This window comes from Siniperca chuatsi, linkage group LG2 (assembly GCF_020085105.1).
Source record: "Siniperca chuatsi isolate FFG_IHB_CAS linkage group LG2, ASM2008510v1, whole genome shotgun sequence".
In the NCBI taxonomy this organism is placed as follows: Eukaryota; Metazoa; Chordata; class Actinopteri; order Centrarchiformes; family Sinipercidae; genus Siniperca; species Siniperca chuatsi.
This window is the reverse complement of record NC_058043.1, coordinates 9772514-9781429: the sequence shown is the minus strand read 5'-3', so window position 1 is coordinate 9781429 and position 8916 is coordinate 9772514. Positions and strand designations below refer to the sequence as shown.

Here is an 8916-nt window from a genome sequence, read left to right as displayed (position 1 = left end):
CTAACAAATAAAGACAAAAATACAAAGACTAACCTTAAAAAAAAGAAATCCATGGATTGTGCAGACACTCAGTGCTACTCTTGAAATGACAAACTCCTATACTAAGTCTTTAAAGCCCTATACTGTCGGTTTTGGTATTCTGTATTCAGTGTCATCATCTATGAGCTTGCAGCTGACATATTTAAGAGACACCCATGCTGTTCCTCAGTAGTTGCCTGACACGTTGAGAGGAGCTTCACTCAGGATGAAAAACCAGTTTGAGCCGAGGGCCTTGAGAGTACGTGAGAGGTGTGTATTCTGCCTGAACCTGCTCAGGCAGTTGTCCAAACTCGCAGATTAAATGAAGCCTGAAGCTTGGCAGCTCTTCTGGACAGATGCTGTAAGGTGAGTTCTTCTTCCTCCATTGTCTTTTTCTGTTATGTGAGTTCCAGCTAAACAACTGCCAAGATTATTGTTGTCACTTTTAAATGCTAATACAATTAGTGAATCCACAAGTGAATCATTTTCACACCATCTGCATATATAATAGCTCTGCTTTTGTGTCTCATTGGTGGATAAATACATACTGTTGAAATGTTGCAACCATGTTGTTGACCAACAGAAGGAGCTGTTGCTGGATGGACATGTGTTCAAGGTCTAAGTTATATTGATTATAGTGATGAACACATTCTCAAAGCTCAAATTTTTTCCTTTTGAATTTTTCAATGAAAAAAACAATTGTCTATTTACATGCAGTGTGGTAATTGTAAGATCAGTCTGATTGGCTGATCTTTTTAATGTTAATGTTAATTGTTTTTTACCTCAGCTGGTAAACAACTAACTGCTAAGTTTTCATCCCACTACAGTTTTGATTTGCTATTTCAAAAAGCAAACTTACTATGCAAGTGTATAATTATAACAGGCGGGAGGCTACACAAATACCACAGCAAAACAAAACTAAATACAGTATATTTAATATTATTTACAAATGGAGTCATATATACACAGTTATGAAACATCACAGGGGGTCAATGCTGGAAAATGTATTCAAATGTTTTACTTAAGGGTAAGTATCAGTGCTCTAATAGAGATATATTGTGTTAGAAGGGACAGTCTGGCAGTGACATTTTTGCTTGAGTGAAATACTTTTCATAGAATGTACTTAAGTAGCAAAAGTGAGTCACCTTTGTGACAGATGATCCCTTTCAGTGTGCTAACTTATTAAAACATCTAAGAAGTCTTAATGATGCTTCTGGGTCTGACTACTCCATCGACTTTGGTTTTGACCTACAGAAAAGCACCAACTCTTATCAAAAGGTTCTCTATTTTGCAAGTAAAATCTTAATCTACAAACAAATTAGTATCTACGGCCCAGATAACTCCTTAGCATGCAGTTTTGACCCTTTTATTTCTAATTTAGTAGCTTTAAGGTTTGAAAAATCATCTTATTACACACTGTCTGACAGAATCACGTTTTTATTCTTTTATTTATATATACTTTATTGAAGTTATATGTTGTATGATATTCACACTTAGTGAAATAGTCAAACCCAAGACTGTTTATGTCTTGGGTTTCCATTAAATGCAAATATTCTAAATGCCTTGTAGTCTGGGAATCCATTCAATTTTAGTTTTTAAATCACTGAACAGATCTGAGATGTGGATGGCGATTTAGAGGCCTGGAACCAGGCTAGATGCCTTGTGCATCATTTAATCAATGATGTAATATACAGTACATTAAAGTACATTTTCTCAAGTACTGTGCTTAAATACACATTCAAGGTAACTGTACTCCCATTTTATGCTACTTTTATACTTCTGCTTCACATTTCAGAGGCAAATATTGTACTTTTTACGCCACTACATTTATTAAGCCATACAGTCGTAACTACTTAACTGATAAAGATTTTACACATACAAAACATATGAACAGCTTATAAAATACGATGAGTTGTTATAGATTAAACTATCCAGTAAAATGTCAAATTAGCTTCACCTCGACCAGCTACATAATTAAAATGCAGCTTGTATATTAACGCCTCAATAAAAATCATCCAGTAATGTAATATATATAATAATATAAAACTCTGAAAGGGACCATTCTGCATAATGAGTGTTTTTACTTTGGATGTCAAAGAAAAATTTGCTGATAATACCTCTGTAATTTACACTCACTGTGGTCTTACTACTTTATTTAAGTAAAGAATCTGAGTACTTCCTCCACCACTGCATTTCATACACATTCCCCAAAATTTGACCTGACACATTTGGTGTGTTTGGAAACTATGGGATCTCCAGTAGATGAATGTTGTTAATTTCTAAATCTAATAGGGATATATTGGCGTATATTGTCAGAGACTGTTTTTTATGGCAGCAAGCTCAGTGTACAGGGTTTTGGTGGGCGGATCCTGGAGTGAAGTCACTGCCCCCCAAGCTTGTTGATTGACGCGCACCAATAGCTCCTCCTTGAAACTCTTTTTTTTCTCCCTCCCCCTTCGTTTTCCAGTGTAGTGCGTTGATTTCATACCAAAGTCATACTTAACATTCCACTTATACTGTCAAACCTCTGAGAAATATTACGGAAAACAACAAGGCGCCAAATTATAACAAACTAACTAAACTGTTCAACTGCTCTCATTGAGAAGAAGAAGGTGACTGCCAGAATAAAAAAGGTAAGTTCTCCAATAATGTTCCCTCCTTCTGTTTAGAGCCCTTTTTCTGGGGAGTTTTTTCATGCCGCTTGTCTCGGTGAAGTTTTCAGATCATTGTCATTTTTTACATTTTTCCGTGGAGCTCCCTGCGTTGGGAGGGAAGAAAACATTTGCAGATTGATAGTCTATTGTGTTTGACTTTCCCAGTGCATAGGGATATCTTTGACAGTCTCTGTACAATCATATTTCCACCGGTAGCCCGCTCATTGACACACACTATTACAAAAAACAAAGCTTCTCTTTTGACAGCAGAGATATGGGCCAATATGTTTGTTTTCTGTCTCGCACAGTTCCTACCTGGATCCAAACACTTCCAGCCTTGTTCCTCAAGAGGAATCCATCAGTTTATACCTACAGGCACAGAGAGAGAGAGACAAACAAAAAACGATTTGGAGGAATACACAACTTCAGTCTGGTTTGGACCTCTGCATCCCAAAGGTAAGAGAAGCTCTTGATTTGTTAGCATAGTCAAATAATGGCAAGCAAGTTCACCAGTAGACATGCATAAGAAGGACAAAGCAGTTTTACTTTTTTTTAAAAAGACAGAAATTTACAAAGAAATACAAATCTTGTGAAATCATCTCTGTTTCAGTGAGGTTTAGCTACATGTACTTTCCCTTTAGTTTTTGTCCTGCAAAGATGATCAATCAATTTAATAAATAAAATATAATTTTCCTTTAACACTACATTTTGATCTCTTTAAAAGGTAGACATGTTTATCAAGACATTAATGAAAGAATGTCTTAATTTTACCATTGTTTGCATACAGTTTTAGATTACAAAACAAAACTTTTGTAACACATCTGGATCAACACTTAAAAAAGACAAAACAGACTTTATTTATGAACACAGAACAGAACACAGAGGTGTGCAACAATATATAGTATAAAGTTGATATATATACAAAGAAATTACGAAATTAAGAAAAAATACAGGATTTTACCAACCTGGAACTACACTTCTGCATACCAAAAAGGATTTCTGTTACATCATTGCTATAATGCCAGTAGGTTTTATTTAGAAATATCAAATCTGCTGTATTAGTTTATTAGCTTATCACAAAAAAAAAATAAAAAACTTTCTACCTTTGTCCATTTAGAAGAAATTCTGAACCCATAAGAAATAAGTGACAGACTTTAGGCTGCCAGATAAACAAAATGTATGTTAAAAGTAAAGGGCTTTTGTGAATGCTCACCTAGAATTACGGCAAAACATAATTCCATTTTTATCGATAAATAGTATCTTTTTAAAGTATTTTTGAATTTCTAATAATAACTTTTATTCGATATGTAATTACTTCAAATTATCTTGCCATTATTTAAATTTTAAACAGATGGATATTTAAAATATCTCTATCTATCTATCTATCTATCTATCTATCTATCTATCTATCTATCTATCTATCTATCTATCTATCTATCTATCTATCTATCTATCTATCTATCGTTGTTACTTCTTTCTTTCGTGCCAACAAACAGGGCATGTGATGATACTCTGCAAAGTCCTACTAAGTACATAATTCATAGGTGAGGATTTGAGATGCATGGATGTGAGCTAATTTTATAATTATATGAGGGCCACCTCAGGCTACACCTGCTCTCAGTCTGTGTTGTTAGTTCAGGCTCAGGGTTACCTTTCTTTTTTTTTTTTTTGACAGAGCCAAATGTTTTAGATGATTAGAAAATGTAAAAACAACATGTTAGCACCTCCTTCATGCTAAATTTGTACAGTCATATGAGCTGCAGCGTTAAATCACTGCCAGTCAACAGGTTTGACTAAACAACAGAATGCAGTCTGTCAGGTTGGTCACAGTAAGCAGAATAGCCTGTTAACGTTTCTGTTTGGCTGCTGTCTGTCTGTTTTTACTGCAACAAGTTATAAAATGTAATATTTTCACAATATATATTTGATGTATTTATTTTAATTTTCACCAAGTTTGTGGGGAAACAAAGCTCCGCAACAAGGGAACAGTTTTTACTGCTTTGTCTTAAATCCTTACGGCTGTGAATTTAAATACGACGGGCTTTTGGTGAGGCCAGGCAGTGTCTGATCACTGATACAGAGGATGAACAGATAACGTAGGGTATGTTCTTTTCCTGCTTGTCGTGTTAGGTGAAATCGACAGTTTGAGCCCTTCTTCAGAACTGCTTTCTATATAACATGTGGAAATGATGTTCTGAAATGAAACGACCAACCAGTACAACCAAACAATGTGTCCTTGGTAAATGAGACACGCCAAGATGCCTAATAATAGATTTTGATGCTGATGGGTAAATCTGGAAAGGATTAAGCATTCTGCTGCTCCGACAGATTCCCCTTCATTGTTTTTATGCAGCATGAATGCATCAGGCCTCCCAATGTACAATGTGGTCTTCTTTTCCTTGTACGCACTTTATGTTTCTCAGCCGTTGTGGATTTAGCATGTACGCTGAGTGCCTGTGTGAGAGTTAAATGCGAGGGAAAGTTTTACAACTTCACCCATGCCATGGAGGTCAATTAGATTACTTGGGGTAATATTCCCTTAAAGTGGCCGTTTTCTCTCTTTTTACTCCCCAGCTGCGTTCCTTTGGGCCGTTTATCAGAGGGAAGATTTAATGAGCATGTGTTCTCTTCATGAGGGTTAAAAAAGTCTGTAATCCTCTGATGTTTTTGATTTTTAAAACATATGTTTATTCAGAAACTGTAGAGACATTGTAGGTATTTCAAATCACTTGTGGTGTTCTGCTGATTCCAGTGCTGAAGTGCATCCTTTCTTTGTTCTGCAGAGTGTTTGCTTGGGTGCAGGTCTGTTGACCATTTGTCATCAAGGAGCTTCACCCGTTTGTGTTAAACCCACAGAAGAACGGCTAATGAGCTTTTGCCCATTTGTGCAGACGTTGGTTGCTTTTTAGCACCATCCCCAGAAGTGCTTGTCCAAATGGTGGACACTTGCCCCTCTGTCAACCCAGATCTGAACAAATACCACTTATGTCTGCGTGGTGAGCACACAGAGGGCCTCAGAGAAAAGCCTGCAGCTCTCAGCAGAAGGCCATTAATGACAATCTGGAATACAATATGCAGTCTGATGCTAAATAGCAGCAGTTGTGTTAAAGACTGCAGTTGTGTTGATGAAGAGCATATTGTGCTTTGAGCTATTTATTACAGTGATACAACAAAAGAAATAAGTACAAAATGCCAAGCGCTGCACTCTCTAGCACCAACCAAAAGTAATCAGATATGTCTTTAAACATATACCAGTTACTTCACGCTCTAAGTCCACAGTAACACAATTCATCAACACTGTATTCACGTTAATGCACTGCACATGTTTACATATCCTCCAAACCATGAGGTTTTAACAGATAAGCTTCCTGGCCTCCTATTCGGACCACTCAGGGGAGGAGCCGGGGAGTGGCCTAGAACAGTATAGTCTTTGTGTCAGTTGTCCCCAAGTTGCTAAACGTTTTAGTTGTTCTTTCGCTGGCGACCAATTGTTAGGAGTGATGTTCCACATAAATGTACTCTAAAGAGGAAGAGCTCAGGAAAAAAATATGTCTGTGGGGGTATGTGTGCCAGTGTCTGTGGCTCCTCCAGCCTCCATTATAGATAACAGGAGGCTCACTCTTGCACTGGTCCTGTCTGGTGTTTCAGAGACATGTGTGAGTCATGTGTGTTGCACTGGAGCTCCAGTGACCCATGGGCACTCATGTGAAACCCCTTTAATCCCTGTGCTGTGCTGAGTTTTTTGTGTTGGGGGATGATCTCCTTCAACAGGACAGAGTTATTTGTTTTGGTTCCTAATATAAAACAACACAGGTGTCTGAGTGATTTCGAGGATGATTAGGCCTTTATGAGTGTATGTACATGCATTGAATGTGCAACACGTTTCGTCTCTGGTTCAGTTTCTTATGTCTAATCATAGTTTGTTCTTGTGAAAATCCCCTCTATATGGCCCTGATCAAAGCCATTGCTGCTTTTAATGCCTTGTTCCACAATTTATATGGTTAGATGAGTTATCGGCTGGTGCGTTCTGCTGCAAAGTTATGCATGTCTTAAAGGTTTCACAGATTATGGCTTCAAACCACTGCCCTCACCACAAAATGACCAATTCAGGCTAGAATGGCTTCTCCGCTACGTTCCCTGGAAAATTTCCGATGAAAATGCTGATTCAGGCTGTAAAAAAGAAAAAAAAAACACTCTGGCGCACTCGCCCCGTTTTGTGTCAGTCTTTCCCTTTTCAGTGGGATTTAGGCTTAATTCTCTGAAAGTGTTACAATTCAAGGTAGACCACATAGCCAGCAGCATTAAAATAGAACAATGAATGAATGAATCAGGCCTTATGTTCATGCTCTGGCTCGACGTGTGATACTCATTTATCTGCCTGTGTCTCTCAGTGACTCATTTAGGAAACCAGTAACCTCTTCTTACCTCAGAGTTAGCCTGTTTCCATGCTGTGTGATTTATTTACAAGAAAACAACAAATACGAGTCAGTTGTGGTGAGTTTTATGGTTTAAATGTTTGAAAAATACATGTCAGACTTATCCAATTCAGATTATTTTCATTCTTGCGTGCAGGACGTTACTCTGAACTTTATTGTTTTCTTGGGCATGCAGCTGGTATCAAACTGCAAATGTTTGACTTGACAAGGGGTGCATGTGTTGTATGTGTGTGTGTGTGTGTGTGTTCATGTGTGTTCGTGTGTCTCAACCTTTCCCTCTGCCTCTTGCCGTGTGAGCTGTTGGCTGTTCGGCCCTCCTCTCACTCTCAGCTCTGATTGTTTCCTGAGCGCCGTGCCAGATAGGAAGTAGGAGGAAGTTATTGGAGGAGCTGGAGAGAATTTATTAGGGCCAAACACAGACACAGGAGGGAGAGGGGAGGGTGGTGACTCTGATTTTTTGGAGATGGGGCTCGTGCTTTCATGAGTCTGTGGAAGGCAGTGGTGTCTGCGGCAGACGTTGAGCAGACAGGCCGACACTCAAGCCAGCTCATCACCTTCAATTTATCCCCCGAATAAAGCAGCAGTAATACGGTTAAACATGTGCATTAGCTTTAAATGCAGATGCGTGCGTTTCTGTGTGTCGGGAGGAATAAGGCAGAGTTTCCAGTTCTTGTCAGAGAGCAGCTTTCCTGGCCTGGAGCATAAAATGTTTTCTTTATCTGTAATCTGACCTCAGAGAGCAGCTGCTCCTTCTGCCACCAAGTCCTGTTGTTTCTCCTGTCAAGTGTGTGTTTGTGTGTCTGTTGGTGTGTGTGTGACGGGGGTCTCACTGTGACAGCGAGCGCTCACTCTACATCTGTGAGCGCCCCTCAACCTTAACAAGACGTGTGGTTTTAGGCTGTGTGATTTGTTACTGTGTATAAATGTTAAGTTTGGTGGAGGTGCCAACAAGTGTCCCAACTCTAGCAGCAACTTAACAAAGACTCCATTTTTAAAGACACAAACAAATCCTATAGTTAATTGGTTAACAAACAGATGAAGGTATGTACATCATGCCAGTGGGCAATGATGGAGAGACATGCAAACACAACAGGCTTGATGGATCTACAGTGGAAGAGACAGATTTGAAGGAAATCTGTTAACAATCTGCTTTGGGACATGAGTCAGTAGAATTGAGTCATGGTAATGAGGGTGTACAGACTTGGGAGGCTGATTTTCACATGGTGTTTGTGTGTGAAATGACCAAAAATCAACGTTTACTGTGATAACAAGAAATTATATCAAATATTTGTATAAATCAAAACCAGTAATAGAAATGTTTTGTTTTTATAATACTTATTTTTTATCATAAAGCTACTGTAATCAACATTTTTATATTTTATTGACTATGTGTAATGGGAAAGGAAACACCTGTAGTGATGAACCATGGGAGAAGTATCAACCCGAGTTTGCAGTTTGCCTCAACTTTACAGAGCGTTTTAGCGACTCTCAGCTCATTGTTTTGGTTTTATGACTCACAGTTTTGGTTAAGTCTGAATGCTCTCCTCAGCATTGTTTTTAGCAAAACCCTCTGATAAACCCACTGTACACTACCTGCTCAGCATCAAACAGACATAAACCTAAAGTTACCAACTAGCTGGTGAACTTTAGCAGCTAAAGAGCCAGATATTTTCATCGGGAGTGTGTGGAGACCAAAACAGAGCTGAAAGGGGAGTGAGTATTGTACTGGTATTCAGAAGCGTGACTCCAAATGAATGCTAGATCTGCTGGATGGGTAAATAAGCAATTGTTTTCTAACAGGTTGGTGT

At 38.4% G+C, this 8916-nt stretch overlaps 1 protein-coding gene across 13 annotated transcripts in view; it reads left to right on the top strand.

Annotated features, from left to right (window-relative positions):
- Positions 1–239: 239 nt before the first annotated feature.
- The window catches only part of tead3b (TEA domain family member 3 b), a 33795-nt gene continuing 25118 nt past the window's right edge, over positions 240–8916 (top strand). For 6 of the 13 annotated variants that reach the window (XM_044169035.1, XM_044169018.1, XM_044169002.1 and 3 more), the window contains exons 1-2: positions 2476–2651; positions 2981–3128. The gene's annotated coding sequence lies outside the window, so the exon portion shown is untranslated. Of the gene's footprint in view, positions 385–2474; positions 2652–2980; positions 3129–8916 lie in introns of those variants that run through there. The other 7 variants (XM_044169054.1, XM_044169044.1, XM_044169029.1 and 4 more) reach the window with 3 other exon arrangements.